We start from the raw sequence: 17338 nt of genomic DNA on the forward strand, positions 1-17338 counted from the left end.
TCAGCTGTAACTGTTATAACTCTGACTGCCTTTGTTACCCATAAAAAATGCTATCCTTCTCACTTCTTTCTAAAAATGTCATTATTTAGCAGATTTCCACAGACAAATGCTATCTTGGACAGTAACTCATGAAGATGATACTACTGTCTTTCTCGCTTCCTTTTTCATAATGACTTGTTTAAATTCTCTCTAGTTGCACAGATACAAAGAAAAAGTCATTCACTAGAATTTAGGAGATACTGTTAATTCTCCTAATAATCCCTGTTCTTTTACTCTTCCTTAGAAGTCAGGATAAAGGGCTCACAGGTCTGAAATAAAATTTTAAAAATATTTTAAGAGATAAAATAAAAATATTTAATGATCTGAGATGTTTGTGTGCAGGGTAGGGACAGCAGTGCCTCAGAGGTAGATCCCGTGGGAGTACAGTGTAAGTGACACATCTCAGTGCTGAGACACCACAGGTACCACTGCACAATTCAGGCTGTGTGTCAGACAGCGGCTTGAGCCAAAAAGAAGGTAGAGGAAGACAACTAAGGATATTTTACTTTTAGAGGCTACAAATTTTTATGGACCTGAATCCAAAACAAGGCAAAACCCTAAGAACTCAGCTCCATGATGTAACTTTAACTAGATCTTACAGTGTCATCTGCTACAGTGACAACCTTTGCATGAAACTTGATCAAACAAAAAAATATACACTGAAAAAAACAAAAACAAACCAAACAAAAAATAAAACAGAGAACACAACACATGAAAGCAAACAAAATAAACCAATACCAAGCAAAAAACCCAAACCAACAAAAAAAACCAAAAAACCAAAAACACACCACTAAGCAAATAAGAAACAACTTCAAGCAATTTGAAGACCGACCCCTGGGTTGCTGTTTTGGGTTAGGCATTGGTGGGTTAGGAAATGGTGGGTTTGATATTTCTTGTTTGTCATATGGCTTTTTGTTTGTTGTTTTTGTTTGTTTTCTTTTTTCTAATAAGAGTTTTCAGCAGTTCCAGTTAACAGTTTCCAGCAATAGACTATACATTTTGCTTAAACTAGGATGCACAAGCTATGAATCTCTTGGAATGAATATTCCTCCAGTTAATGCAAATATATCCATTTAATACACTGACATCTCCGGGTTTGTCTTGTTTGCTACAAAGTGTGACTATTTCCATGTCCCCTTTCCATTTGATTACTTAATAAATAAATAAAAAAGTCAATTTTTTCACAGGTTGATTGAGTATGGGAAAAAAGATGTTCCTTTAGCATGGATAATGCTATGTAGTTGGCCTGATCTGTTTTCTTCCTATTTTTCCGTCCCATTCCTTCATAAACAACCATTCTTTATACCAGAGGTTTAAGTACAGGCATTAAACAACACCCCTTCCAGTTAAAAGGGCTACTTCTTTACATGTTTTTCAGACTTTCTGCAAAATCAAGCAGATGCTTCCACTTCACCTGAACCTGTCTTATGCTTTAAAAAAAAAACCAACTTCAGCCACAGTAAGATTTCATAAAATGAAAGTCAAAATCTGGGGGCAATGAAAAGACTCACATAAGCAGCGTTCATATTCCAGTACGTACCACCATAGTTAGAGGCATGGTCCAGGACTAGTATCCAGATCTTTTTTAGAAGATGCAGCTTTGATATACTTCAATAACTTCCACAAGGGAGTTCTGTCCTGAGATCAGCTGGTGTTCCCATTTGGAATAGAGCCATGATGGAAAGAGGGCAGTGCCTACTGAGAACTGTACATACAACTGTACATACAACTGTACAGAATAACACAGCTGTTTAATATAATGATTATTAGCACTAGACATCTTCTAAAAATGCTATATGATAAGATCTCTTTATGCAGACAGTATAGCTATCCTCAATAGCATATGCAAAAATGAAAATACATTTCTGATTTTGACATTTTGTTATAATATATTGTTCTGGGGTTTAATAGCAGTTTTTCAAGCCTGTATTCTATTGGCACACCCTCAAGAAATTAGGAGTATGTTCGAAGTTGTGAGTATTTATCTTTCTTTACTTATTTTCTTCTAGACTCTCAGAAATTCATTTTCAGGTAACAGAACTCCCCCTACTAGGTCCCACATCTTTCTAAAAGGAAATAAAGCATACAACCAACAAAAGCACAGACCAGAAACTGACATCTAAGCCTGTGACAATCAACATTCCAATGTAAACACAGGCAGCACCCAGGGGTCTTCCCACTATGAGCCATAGAAAAGGAACTAAGACCAACTCATCTAATTTCAGGCACACAAAGTTGCTTGTAAAGAGAGAGATTAATCTTCAGGGGATGGTTCATATTCCCTCACATCTTGCTAGATAACTGAAATTTGTTGGAATTGATCTGGGCAAAAGCTACCTGCCTCAATGCAGCAGCTCTAGAAAACATCCCCCCTACACCTTTTTATATAAGAGAGACCTTCTCTAGATCTGATGCTCTGTACTGATAGTAAAAATGGTTTACATCTGTCCTATAAAGTTTTATAATGCAGAGTGTGAACATCATCATTTCCCCAGCATAACTTGCTTTCCTGCTGCCTTCCTTTCCTACAATGACTTAGGCATGGATCAAATAGAGCTGCCAAGACCTGACAACAAACATTTCTACAAAGTAGTGAGACAGCTGACCTATCCAAATTAGAATGGAAAGCCAAGTCCAAAATAGATTTTACTACTTCCACCAGACCTGTGGATACAACCACCTTACCAGGAAAACAAATAAAATCATATCATGACTTCATCCATTTAAAGGTAAAAAATTATATTCTCAAAATTTTGAATTTCAAACAGTTTTAATTTCTCAAATGAGAACTAAAAATAAAAAATAAAAATAAAAATTCCAAGATAGCTGTTAAGCCTGAAGAAATCATAGTCTTACAGCAGAAACAGTAAGAAATTGGCTAAGTGAATTGTTTGCTGAAAACTGTTTATCTGGCTACAGACAGGCTAAATATTTGCCCAATTCACCAGAGAATCTCTTAGCACCTGCGGAAAGCTCCTACTGAAGATATTAAAAACGTATTAATCCATGTTTTGCCTCTAATTAAATTTCATCTATGTTATATTATGTGCATTAAAGGCAAAGGATGATACAGTTTTAACTTCAGATAATTAGATGCTTGCCATTAATTATGCCTCAAGACAGACCTTGATTCAGAAATCTCATGCTACCATTAATGTTTCAGTCTTCTTGATCTGTCCTGGAGAAAGAGAAGAATGTCAGCTCTAGAAATGTGATTCCTAACATTGTGGAGGAGAGTAGAATTTTGGACATTCATTTTACAAAGCATTTTATTATGCAAAAATCCCAAGACAGTGTGGTACTTTAAAAGGTTTATACATAAGCTCTGCTTGAAGCAAAATGTAAAAATCCTTCTGTTACATTTTTTAAAACATTTAGTGAGAGCGCTACTGTAAGTATCCCAGGGCTGATTACATTCAATTATTAACATCATACCAATGAGACTAATTAACCTTGTATTCTGCTATATCTACTAGTAATTACCTTTATGTTTTATTTCTAATAGCCTTTTGGCTGACCAATTATTTCACATTTATAATGTTCTCAAATTTTAATTTTTAACAAAATATATCCTATTATCCTCTCAGAAAGAACTGAGTTTTATTTTTGTCCAAGTTTTGTCTGCCAAATGACATTGACATTTACCCACCGAGTCCCATACCCGGCCTGCAGATCACTCAATCCTCAATTCAAAGTCAAAGAAATATCAGAAAGTAGATTAATGCACAGTTCTCCAATTTATAAGCAGATTCAGGTGTGACCATGACTTATAACCTTGTTTGCACCTTTTCTGTCTTTCATGTTCTTAGAACATAATTCATCCATACTTTTTGAAGGGAAAGGGAAAAGAACTCTTCTATTCATACAGGTGCTTTATATAATCTCTAACACCTCAGCTACACTGACTTATGTTCAGTTCCTAAAGAGAATGTAACATTCAGTAACCAAAACGTTTATTTATTTTGCCCATAATTTTGTAATCATCTTCAACTTCCTAGATCTACTAGTATGCTGCTCTGGCAAAGAAATCCTTGCAAATTTAAGCAGGAAGTGAAATACAAATCATTTTCTGGTAACTCCTCTCCCTGCTGTTGGTGGGGAGACTGCTCATTTAGATTTCATGCTTTCCTTTACTGTTTTTCTTCCTCAATTCCTCCCCACCCCCTCATTAAGCCTAATGAATGCATCCATCCAAGAAATCACAACAACATGATATACAATAACTTCATACCATAAAGTGGTTACTTTGCATGTTCACAAAATTATTGTGTGTTAGTGGTCTTAGATTATTAGGTAGCAGCTCCTGAATTGAGAGCTATTTGTATTGCCACCCTTCAACAACACAAGCGCACCACAGCTGTACATATCAACTTATGAAACATATCACAATTCTCAATCAAGAGCCAGAGACAGAAAATTAACAGAAGCATAGCCTTAATTTTACGATTTCATAGACTAATAGAATTATTTATTTTCTATTTGAAGTTTGAAAAAATAATTAAATTGAAAATGTTTATATTTCATAATATCCGAGTTCAGGACTCTTCTTGCTAATATTCATAGCTTCTTTGAAAAGGAATGATCTTACTTCTCTAATAAAATTTAAAAGTAAAAATTTCTGTGAGTATCAGAAAATATAACATCCCCTTTGACACCAAATGTTGGCAGTAAGATGAAAATAGAGTTATTCTTTCCTATATTAATGGACCTTATTCTTTGGAGTCTGTAACTATAATTTTGGATTCTTACCAACAATGTCATAATTGTGCATGGGAGTATATAGGTCACAGACACAACAGGAACCTGCAGCAACAGTTTGGGGTCCCTATGGCACAAAACACCACCTGCAAATCTAAATCTGATAAATCTTTCTCTGATTTTTGTGTTGTAACAAAAGGCAACAACTCCATAATGTAATGTTTGAAACCCTGAAAGGCTGACCCAAAACGCACTCAGGACAGTGAGCCTTTCTGCATGTCCTCAGGCCTTCAACTAACTTAAGATGTCCACCTCCAACTGATAGATTAAATCATTTGCTAACAAATGATTTAACTAACTATGAGGCAGGCACCAAACTAAGGAATTAAATTACTAAACTAGCAAATGAGGCATGCAGCAAACTAAGGAATTAAATTTACTGCAGCCTGCCACTACCTGATTTGCCTGGATGCAGTGATTTCTTACACTGATAAATTACAGGTACAAAAATTCTCATGGACAACAAACCAGACTTTTCAAATTTTTTATAGATACATTTTTCATCTCATGCAAAGCTTTGGTTCTGGCTGACATTGACTCAGTTTCTGTAAAATTGTACTTCAGGTAGAAAAAACAAACCTCTAAGCAGCACTACAAACTCACAACCACCAATCTGAAGCTATGTTAAATATGCTGAAACACACACCTGTGTTTCATGTATGTGCTTCTCATGAACTTGACAGTGGATAAGTAAGTAGGGATAGCCTCTCTTCCACCATGTTTTGGGTTGGATGGCCCCTCATCCAAAGCCTTGGAATATACAGAGCTTTGGAAGAGTAAAAACATGGCAGAAATGAAGAGTCTTGTTCTAAAACAAAATGTTGAAAGCACCACAGAAACAATTATATTCAATACTTACTTGTGACAGGCAGCATCAATAATCAAACATGCATGATTTAACTTCTTAAAATATGTTACTTCAAATGCTTCAGATGACCCAATAATGCACCCCTTTCAAATAAAGAAGTGTTCACATCAAAGAAGTTTAGGAATCTCAAGCTAGTTACCAATATAAAGGAAACTGCACTGCACAAAAAAGTTGCCAAAACAGTCACTAGAGAGCAGTGTCAGAAGAGACCAGGGCTTGAACTTGTCCATTTCAGGTGTAAAAAAAAACATCAGCAGGATGTTTTCAGAAAACTTCTAAGTCTTTAAGTACCATAATGTGTCTGTTCTGTATCTGTATGGTCGTGCCACCAAGCCCAACAGAGCTGAAGAAGTGTCTGAACAAAGCTCTCAGGCAGATGGCATCCTTCTTGGGGCTTTCCTGTGCAGGGCCAAGAGATGGACTTTGATGATCCTTCTGGGTCCCTTCCAGCTTTGAGTCTTCTGATTCTGTTAGTAAAAAACTGAAGCAATCAGAATTTTTAATTAAACTCTATGCATAAGTTGTATTATTTAATACTCTGAGCCACACTGAAGTAAAATCTATAATATCTTATTATGACTCCCAGCTGCTACTGTGTATGTTCTGCAATGAACACTTGAATGCATCTGCTATCAGTAACTAATTTGTCTTACTTTGGCCCAAAGCTGTTATGACTGGCATTTCCAACACTCTAACACTTTCTGTGCAAGCACACTGACATAGATATTTTAACATTTCGTACCGACCTTTGATTTTCCTGAGTGATTTTCAGTTTATTTAAAATTTCTGTGCTAGTTCCTTGAACTTCCTGTAAAAAAGATAAAAATCGAGAGAAACATTGAAATACCTGTATTATTAATATATAACAAAAAATCTGCAGCAGCTAATTGGCAACATGTCTGATCAGCATTTCAATACTTTTTACTCCATTAACCTTGACATAAATCATAGTAAGTAGTCTCTGTGTGACAGGAGTTTTAATTTAGCACTATATCTCAAGTTACATACCTCTTTGAGTCTAAGAGCCTCTCTTCTAGCCAGATTTTTTACCTTGAGTGAAACTGAGCAGACAGTGAAACCAGGTCTTACCATGTAAACAAGGAAGGGTGCTCATAGCATCTTTTTTTGCTACAGCCAGTACTATGCTACAAATGACTTGATTTTGTCTTTCAGCATCCATGACCATTTCTGGCTTTTAGACTGAGCTGCTAGACAAAGCTCTGAATGCAATGAGCTTTGTGCTTCACATTTCACCTATATCTGAAATCATGCCTGCATTTTTGGCTACTAACACAGAGCTTCAGACTTCGGAGTGTGCAGCAGAATCAAAAATTGTTTTATACAAGCTATTACTCACTTCTCTCAAGACATCTGTTAGTTCCTATGTTTTACAGAAGTCCTTCCAAGCTCCTCTTGCTGAGCTGTTCCATGAATTTTATATGTCAGAATTACCTACCACAGGCTTTTACCTCCTTCCAGGGCCTTCAGTACAGTTGGAAGGAGGAAGCTTTTGCAGTTTTGATTTACATATTTAGATCAAAATACTCTAATAGCTCTCCATGGTAGTTTAGGAAAAGTCAAAAAAAAAAAAAAAGGAATTAAATCACATACCTTTCCACTTTCTAGAGGGCAAAGCACAGCAGGCCTAATCTGGAACTTGCTGGAGCCAAGGAGAAGATTTCCAGTTATTTGGAATTAGAGCTAGTGAAGGTAACTCATGTATAAATTAGCTTGCCGTATGCTTGAACCACATTGGATTCTATGGATAGAACTTTTAATTGGCATTGGAGAAATATGTTTGATGAGTTGACTCCTAGTTTGAGCATGAAAAGGCAGTTGAATGGATCTGTTAACATTCCAGCAAAAGAAAATGCATCAGACACGCTTATCTTTTTAAAAATAAAACCTCTGCAGCAAAGAACGTTGTTGTACTTATACAGCATTATGAAGTGTTTTTAAAAGAATATGGCAATGAACTAGTTTAATTAGAAAGCTCTTAGATTATATTGGGCTTTCCCTTTCAAATGAGGGGGTTTTAATGTTGAATTGTTACAAAATTTATTACAAACACAGAAAGACTGCACAAGGATTCAGACGAAGTATGCTTGAAGGGCCAAGTCTCCAAAGGCCTGCAGGGGCCATTCCATTTTCCCTTATGGCTACTTAAGAGGTTTCCCTCCCTTGCTGATGTGGCTGTCTCCTGTTGGGATAGCTATACAACATTGCCATCTGCTGACTGTCCCTTTTCATTACAGTGAAGACAAGCTCAGCACTCCCCAAAAACCCCACTCTAAAAAACAATTTATATTTAAAGCCCTCTGAATATATATATTTAATTAAAAAAAAAAAAAAAAAAAAAAAACAAAAGAAAGAATTTCCCAAAGTGGATATTCTTTTTAAGAGGATCATATTTCATATTTCATTTGCCATAGGGGAGCATATATTCGAGAGCTTACACAGGAACCTTACACAAGGCACATGGATCCTAAGTAATCCTGTTTGGTAGGAGAAAAAAAAAAAAAAAAAAAAGGAAAAAAGAAAGAAAGAAAGAGTTCATAAATTACTGCTGCTGTTCATTGTTTGAATGTCTTGGTACGAAGTAAATCTTCTAAACAAACCAAGAGTTCTCTTCATTCCCCAGAGCTCTCTGATGTTGAAGGCCTGCTAATTGCTTTAGGAACAAGTGACAGACTTCTTTCGTGTACTCTTAGGTAGCAGTGCACAGGGTTGGTTGAAAAATTAGGCAGTAAAAATAATTATTTTAAATATGTCATTGAATTTAAAGATGGTCAAACATATGACAAGAAAACTGGCTGTACTTTTACCTGCAATTTTCTTGTTAAGTGTTTTTCACAGGTTTTTTCAGCTTTTCTGTGACTTTTTGGCACCTTTTTTTATTCACAGTATACTTAATTAATCCATTTTATCTCCTGTCAACAGGTATAAGAGCTTCAGGGGACAGTAAGTTTGAAGAGATGTTTGACCTTTTAGATGCTTAGTCAAACATAAGCTTTACATGAACAACTGCTGTTTGTCCACTATTAGGAGTGACACTTTATCCCCTACTCATGCTGACTGTACTTTAGGCTGCATGAAATTCCCTCCTCGCTTCACACAGCTGGAACATTTATCAGTGTAACCAGTGACAAGGACATGTTAAAGTGTCTTTGTTGAAATCTTGTGTTATTTCTAACTGCACAACAGCCAGTAGAAAAGGAATACTGTTTGTAAATGCTGAATGCACTGATCCTGCAGAAATTGGCAAGTGTCTGTCTTTTATAGTTTAAGTGGTACTCACATAGGCCACTTTCAGTATGCAAATTTTTGCACATGAACAAATTTCTGCAAGTTCTGTACCTTGGATTACACAGCATCCAATACAAGCCTATCTCTTTGTACAGCACCAGTGACTATGAGAGCTGAACCAATAATGACGGAGTCCAGTGAATTACAAGAAAAAGTAACAACTATATTCTGTAAATAAGTATTCATGTTAATATTTGTCATTTTATTAAAAGTCAATTACTTGATATCAAGAATCCATCAAAGACTGATTCAATCTAGACTTAAACTTGGGCTTCCTGTCTGCATCTGAAATGTGTTCGCAGCTACGGTAATTGATATACTAGTGAATAATCTTCAGAAATGTTTGGTTATTTCAGCATTCAGAAATGAGATTTCAAAGGGAATCAGGAGACAGACCTATCTCTCCCTCCTTGAAGTCACTAGGCCTTTCAGCATTCATTTCAAGGATAGATGATGCCAACTTGGAATACTTAAAAATCCCACCCAGAACTTTCTGTTTCTCCAGGCTAAGAAACAAACAAGCTAAAAATAATGATGCTGCTGTTTAATGTATATTTACTTGCAAATCCCCAAACTTATAGCATGAATTAAGAAATAACCAAACCCCTATGTCTGTAAATCATCACCTGACAGTGAGGGTCAGCCTGCAAGCCTCCCATTGCAGTGGCAGAGGCTAAGATGCTGTGGTGAGCACAGAAGCTCACAAATTTGGCACATATTTTTTGTGTGGGGATAAAATAAAGACCACTGAGGGCCAATATCTCAGTGCTAAAAGTGGTAGTGGTAGTATCTACACAGATACCAGTACTTCTCCAGAAATCTTACTAGGATGTGTTTAGAATTCATTATTTTTTTGCCTGTATATTTTTTAGGAGTCATTGGCATTATATGCACCATCACGGCATAAACCACTATTTCTTTCTTCACAGTCTCTAGTGTGTTCATTTCTTCCCATTTATCAAGAACTTTACACCTCATAGATTCAAGCTGTTCTGAAACAGAGAGCAGTTTTGTTGTTTTTGGTGGGGTTTTTTTTTGCTATTTTTTTATCTCATGTCTGCTTTAGATTTCCAGAAGTAAAAAAAAAAGTACATGCACAATTTAAAAGACAGAGCTGGCGGTGCAAAGCTAATTGTCATCTAAGGCTGTGTCCATAGGGTTTTTAGTAGGTATTCCCCCCTATAAGCTTGAGTTAACCACGCCAAGCACCCACAATGTTGTCCCCAGTTCAGCTGGGTGCACGCACCCACTGTAGCCACACTTTATTTCCATCAGGAAATGAGTGCTGGCACATGGGCTGTGCCACTCACCTTTCACAGTCATCCCAACCAAGATCCTTTAGCACTTCATGCAAAAATAGTCAGGCTCTGGACACAATGGGAATAGAGGCAAGGAGGAAATTACTGAGTCCCAGCACAAAGAACAGATAATAGCACACAAGGAGCAGAGTAAACATGTTGTACTCCCTTAGGAGAGTCCAGAAAAAAATGCACTTCAGAATTTTACAGGCCAGCTTCACTGTCACTTCACCCATTCACCTCACTACAGGTCAGTAATGTTAAGTTACAAGAACCTACATGGTCTGCTCATGCTTCTGTCCAGCCAGGGTCTTATTTGAGGCAAAGACCTTTTTGTCTTTTCACGGCTTGTCAGCAAGCTCCTCTGCAGCCTGTCAGTGTCCATGCTGCTGCAGCCAGAGCTGTATTACAGGCCCTTGCCAGCTCCTCACCTAGGGATGAGAGGAACTGCATGCACAAATAGTGTCCTTCATTCCAGTGAAGTGTATTAGTCTGTACTAATACAAATAAACCACTTTCTTCCCTGGTGGCAGTGCAGCTGAGGATCATCCTGGTTTATGTGTCTCCCACACCTGTGTCCCTCTGCAGGGGAAGCTATGGAGAATGGAGTAGCCAGGAAAGATGGGTGCAGGATTACAACCCCAAAGATTTGCAATTGCAGAAGGGAAGGAAGGAGGAATGCAAGGCACAGGTGAAGGGAGTGAGAATGCAGAGAGGAAGAACTGGCCTTTTTCTGCTGTGTGAGAGTTTCTCACCTTGTTCTCTGGCTTGTTTCACTCCTGCAATGAGCAGATCAGGAAAATCCTGTTGTCTGGGGGGCTGTCCTGGAGCTGGGAGGGGATTTCAGAGCCTGCAGTAATTCATTAGCCATATTCCACATGCAACATCTTTGTGCCAGGGTGTCAGATTCAGGACCAGGCACTGAGTATTGAGCAATGATGATGTTTCATCACTAAAGATCACAGAACACCTTAATTTCCTGCTCTCCAAAGCAGCTTGTCAGCCAGCCCTCCTCTTCGTCCCTCTGGTCTGTGTATCAGCACTCAGTTGACAGGTCCTGTGGGAGCCAACAGCTCTGATGAAAAGTGAGGCAGGCTGGAGGAAGAGAGAGTGAGCCAAATTTGAGGGATGCACTGCCTCATGTGCGGAAAAGGCCTGCCCATGCTTCCTGCTGCTGCCTGCCCTGGGGTCCCAACAGCCACCAGCTTCCCAAAGATCCTGCTTTTCCTGAAGAAGGAATAGAAAGAAGAGCATAGTCTCACTCTGTGGATCAGAATAAGTGACTGGTCCTGGAAAGGCTTCAAAGAAATGTTATCTAGAGAGAAGAAAATAATGCCTTGTGTTTAGAAAATATTAAGAAAACTTTATTCAATTTTAAAATATACTCAGACCTCCCTTTTCTCTGAGAAAATTGTGAAATTCTCATTTCAGGTTAACATTGATTGAACATTTTTTAATTGCTTGCTATCCCACATGAAAACAAACAAACAAAAAAACTGAACTAAACAAACCAAAAAACCTAAACAAACAAAAAAGAATCCATCAAACAATATTAGAACAATGTTTATAAAGCTTAGTTCCCTATAGTGCCAGCACATGTTAGCACATGTGGCCCAAATTTCTTGGCTTGGGCTTCTAAATACAGCAGTAACACAAAAAGAAGAACAGCAACATTAACATTTTTCTGACTTGGCTACTTTTAATTCCTCAATGTGTAATTGAGGAAGACAAGGAGGGGAAGTTTGAGGTTAACTGAGTTAGTACTTCCGAAATTAGTACCTGGCAAGGAGAAGAAAGGGAGAAACCTTTACCCATGGTTTAAATGCCTTTTAGCTCATTTTATGCAAAAATATTCCTCAGATTTGCCTTGGCCTGGAGAGTTCTGTTTGTTTTATTCACTAGTCCTGTGGGAGATCCAGAGCCAATGACTGATTTTATGGGTTTTTTAGTGGTTGACTACAAAGCAATGGAATTCAAAATCTGTACCATGCTGTAGAAACAAACATAATCAGAGCAGCTGCATTCAGGCATATGTTCATTGATTGGAAGACAGTTACACTAGAGAGAAATTTGGGCCAGTTTAGCCGCTGAAGGAAAAAAAACCCACAACCACAGCTGGTTTGACTGTTCAAGAACTGTTCTTGACACTACACAGATTAAGAAGATTTGGATTTTTCTTTTCTCCACAAAAGGAACTTTACATCACCCCATGAACTGCTATTTCCTTATTTACCACTTTATAATTTATTAATCAGAATGTTCTCATGCTCTGGAAGAAAATGGCTTTCAGAGCAGGTTTTCACTAAAGTCATAAAAGGCAGGTGTGCTACAGTCAGTTATACTAGTTATTCTATATAATAGTATATACTTTATCTATATATCTATATACCTATATATCTATATCTATATATATATATATATATATATATATACACTATACTAGTTATACTTTATCCTGGTGACATTCACAGGGTTTCCTAGTTTCTCAGCAATCAGCTTTTTTTTTTTTTCACTCTTCCAAAACTTTCTAGATTTATGTTTTCTATCCTACTCGAAGATCCTAATACAGATTCCTTACAGATCAAAAGGCTTACTTATCAAAAGACACTACTTTCTTGAGCAATACATAAAAAGACTGTAAACCTCAGTGCTGTTACTGAATCAAAGCACTGAGCAAACCTCCAAGAGAGACTGGACTATTGTATGGATAACTACAGCATTCAGGACTGATACAGTGAAGGCTGAAAAGAAGCTTAGGAATGGCACTTGAAAGCACGTGATTCAGGGCTTAACCTCCTCATCATAAGCATGAAATCCAGTTATTATGTTTCTGCTAGCTCAAGGGTTTCATCCCCTGAGACATCTCTAACCCTTTAGACAGTCTTTCACTGACACCTACTGGTTTCAGATAAGACCAGGAGTAAAAGAAGTATAGGAAATATTACATACCTGATTTCATTAGGTATCAGCACATTTTGATCATAGTAACAGGAAAAATCTCAGCAGCTGAGGCAATTTTTGTTTGGTTTTCCTTCTGACCCTTTAGAACCTTATTGCCTTAATTTGTACCATATTTCTTTTCTGCTCAACTCAGAACTGTCCTTTCTCTCATCTTTTTTATTATCTGGAGTCTGATTCATCTGTTCCAGTGTTTCTAATTATTTGTTCAGTTTAGACTGGAACAAAAGAGAAGAACAGTTGCATAAATGTTTTTCAACATCATATACAAAAGTAGATGTAAGCAAATAGTTGTTACATATTATGGAGATTATTGCACATGCCCAGAGGTCAAATGTTGCTCTAACAGGGCAGAGAGAAATTGAGGTTCAGTGAATTAAAGCAAAGTGACTCCAGATTTGAATGCTCAGTGATGCAAAGGAGAGAAGAATTGACTGTCTGTGAGGAGCTAACAGGATTCAATCACTCTCCTCTTTATTAAAACTGCAGCTTCTTTTCCTAGGAGGGAACCTCTTGTTCACTGAAAGAGTGAATCAGATACACATTATTCAATATCATAATAACATAAGAGGACAGCTTAGTTCTCTGCCTACATATCTATATTCTTATTTTCTCTCCGTCATCAGATTTCAAATATCCTATCAGATATTTTAACATCTACTAACTAATGTTACTTGTTTTAAAAAAATCCATCTTGTATAAAAAAACTTTCCCTTTGCCCTCCCTCCCAGGATGGTTTCCCTACACATAGAAAAGACTACACATGATCCATGGCAAGAGGAAAAATTCAGTCTTAGGCTGTCAGTAGTAAGTAATGCATGCAAATGACTCAAATTTCAATTGTTGCTTTTCATGCAAATCTAGCAAGTTGACATTAGGATAGCACATGTGCCCAGACTTCTCTGGAAACAAACTGCTCTTCAGAACTCAACAGTCTTATGGGGCATTGGATTTTTATACCAACAGCTGAAAAATCTCTCAAGAACTCCTTTAGATAATTCAGGAGTGTTTATCATGATTCCCTTTCACCACTTTGGCAGAAGACAAAACGTCGTATCTTCCCCTTTATCTCTAAAATATTTATAAAAGCTTGCACAAAAAAATCAATCTCTGAATAGCCTAGATAAAATTTGCATGTGCATGAGCTATAAATATTCCCCACTATGCCCTGATCCATCTTAAATTCATGCTAGTTTGACTGTCCCACAGTAACACATCACGAATTCTCTCTCTGCAGACAAGTATAGACACGTAGATTACAGGGTCACTGTTAGTCATCTTTCTGCTTGCCTTAATGAAAGCTAATGAGCCTGAGTCTCTTTCATACTCCAGTTTCTTGACTGCAGAACCATCCAAATTACCTTTTAAAAACACAGTGTAAATATTGTATAGTGTAAAATTAAATACATTGGAAACAACAATTGCAAAGATATTAAAGACCTCTAGAGTCATCCAGTCTTGTTAGAGTTACATTTACAAGAAAAAGAGATGGTAAAAAAAAGGAACCACCACCTGAGTGGAAGTGTGATTGGTAATTCTTCAGGTTCAGACAGTGGAGTGAGCAAGAACAAGAGAGCTGGTAGGCTGCCAGGACACCTTCCAAGCCTAAAGGTTAGAGTTCTAGTTAAATAAACATAAGGTCAAATATTGAGAGTAGCAAGTTGGATCAGAGCTCAGAGCAGTGCTAAGGAGATTCGGAAGTTGTGATGTAAAATATCAGGGGCACACAGCAGTGGCATGAAAGCACTGGGACTACCCAAAGAACACAGGCCACAGTAGAAGGCTAATTAGACTTTGTTGTCTCCAATCAAAAACAAAACAAACAAAAGAAGATCAACACCACAGCAAGTGACACAGTCTGCAATTAAACAGTACAGGCTGCAGTCTGTGTGAAGATTGTCATTGTGGTGACATTCAGCTCTTAGGTGCTGATCAGCTGAGAATGGCAAAAGAAAGCCTTGGTCCTGCTCAGAGTTTAACCATGTCTCCCACAATGATTGGTACAAAAGAAAGATTCTTTTGCCCAGAACCGTCCATCCACAAGGTCTAATCCTTTGGCCTTCCTTCAAGACCTGACATTTAAAAAACTTCAATAACTCTATTTAGTTGTTTCTGCTCTATCCCATCTTCCTTGTTGCTACAAAGCTTGATAGCATTTGAAATACTTGTTTCTTTCCAGAGCAATTCTGGCTTTCTGCATAAGAACCTGTACACCATTCCTGACTGCATTTCATTCCTTTGCCCTGAGCCTTCAGAGCCTATGATAATGCACAAAAAAGAGTAAAATGTGGAGTAAACGTTGTGCAATTGAATGTAATGGTTTTGTTTGGGTTTCTTTTTTTTTTTTTTTTTAGTGGGGGGTGTGTTACTACAAGTTCTGGAATCATTTTTTAAATTAAATTTTCAATAAAATTCAGTTTTAATGAAAACTTCCGAATGAACTGTTGATGCGACTAATGGTTAACATTTAAAAAAATACCTCTATGGTGGATTTCAAACAAAAAAATATTTGTGGCAGGTTTCAGCTATTCAAAGATGCCTCTATTTTTAAATAGATTAAAGATTTTTTACTGATAAAAAAATAAAAAAAAAACATGGATAGTCTTCTGCATGTGTCACAGCCAGTAAATATGAAGACTCAGACTTGTAAACCCCTTGCTTTTAGAGAATCCTTTCTGGTGTTATGCCACTGAGCAGTGTGTTAGTCAACCTAGAGAAACCTCTCGCTGTTAGCTGTGCCATGTTCATCATTACCTTTCATCTTCATTTCAACAGATTGTCAACATCACACAGGTACTCCCAGGCTCATCGCTAAAGAGAGTGGATAACTGGGGTGAAATCCTCAGAGCAAATCCACAGGATTGTCTCTGGATTGTTGGAGAACACGGGCTTAAGAAGGTGTCAGAAACAGACAGCTCTGGTTCTGGGGTAAGGAAAGTAAAACAAAAAAGAATAAAAAAGGATGAGATAGGAAAATGGGCCGGGACTGACAGGTCCAGGATGAAGTGAGATGGGGTCCTGTGCCATGAGCATGAAGGGAAGAGGTTCCAAGGGGGCTGGGCAGGGCCAGTCAAGTGCAGCTCTGCCCTCAGATCTTACATCTCCTCTGTGCTTCCCTTCTAAACCCATGGTGGAAGACATCTTTCCTAATGCATTTTCCTTTCACCAGGATTGAGATGTCACTGGAGGGAGAGTCAGGGGAAGGGGTGTGCAGTACTGCTCATGGAAGCCTGGGGCAAATACCACCCTCTGTTCAGCAGCATTTCTCCAGTAAAAGTGGCAAAAGCCTGATGTGGCTCTAGCAAAAAGGAGACAGAAGGACAATAGGTTGGACACTTAAGAAATCCAGCACAGTCTATTCAGACAATATTCTGCTTATTCTGTAAGCAGCTGCTGTCTCAGATTTCCCTACTGTGGGTTGTTCCTACAGAAACTGTTGTCAACAATAAATCAAAGGGTGAGCACTAGATCTCTTGTGTCAAACATAAGGTCAGGGAATGCCCATATCTGACTTTAAATACTTAATTTCTCTGTAGCATCACCAAGGAAATGAGCTAATATTGACAAATAAAGACTACTTTGTAATGTATTACAAGATGAGAGTCCAGAAGAGCTCATGCTCTAAATAAATTGAGAATTGAGAGGAAAGAAGACTATCAAAAAATGCTTAACAGTCCATATTACAGACTCCTGTTTCAGTTTGGATCCAGGAAAATCATAGCTTTTGTGCTGTGACAGGAGATTTGTTTGTTCTGCTGCATTTGCGTTTTTAAAAACTTAGAGATGATCAATTGGATTTCAACTATTACAATGTCATTCTCAGCACAGTTCACTTACCCAAGTAGCTCCTCTTCTGCAAGGATTTTGTGATTTCACTGTCCTCCTCTTCCGTTCTCTTGCCTATGAATGTTGGATATTAATGTGCAATTATTTCAGCAAAAAGTATTGAGAGATGACTTTTTTGCCCCCTCAGTTATCACTGGAAGAACCAACGTAGAATTTTTATCATGACTACCATCAAATCATAGAGTACAGAATCAGAGTGTAATTTTCAGGTACAATATTTCAGTTGTGTTAGTGACATGCAAATCACTGCCTTAAGTGCACAAGA

General features: G+C 37.6%; 1 long non-coding RNA gene across 4 annotated transcripts; it reads right to left on the reverse strand.

Annotated features, from left to right (window-relative positions):
• Positions 1-3290: 3290 nt before the first annotated feature.
• Positions 3291-17131, reverse strand: LOC107201254. 4 transcript variants are annotated; one of them, XR_004496328.1, is made up of 5 exons: positions 17065-17131; positions 15982-16150; positions 11025-11496; positions 6412-6473; positions 3291-6132 (listed from the first exon to the last, which is right to left on the reverse strand). It is a non-coding gene; the product is annotated as an uncharacterized LOC107201254 (long non-coding RNA). The 4 variants fall into 4 exon arrangements; XR_004496327.1 differs by having other exon boundaries at positions 3291-6146; XR_004496330.1 differs by lacking the exons at positions 11025-11496; positions 15982-16150; positions 17065-17131 and adding an exon at positions 7277-8026 and having other exon boundaries at positions 3291-6146.
• Positions 17132-17338: the final 207 nt, after the last annotated feature.

The sequence above is a fragment of the Parus major genome, chromosome 3 (genome assembly GCF_001522545.3).
Source record: "Parus major isolate Abel chromosome 3, Parus_major1.1, whole genome shotgun sequence".
NCBI lineage: Eukaryota > Metazoa > Chordata > Aves > Passeriformes > Paridae > Parus > Parus major.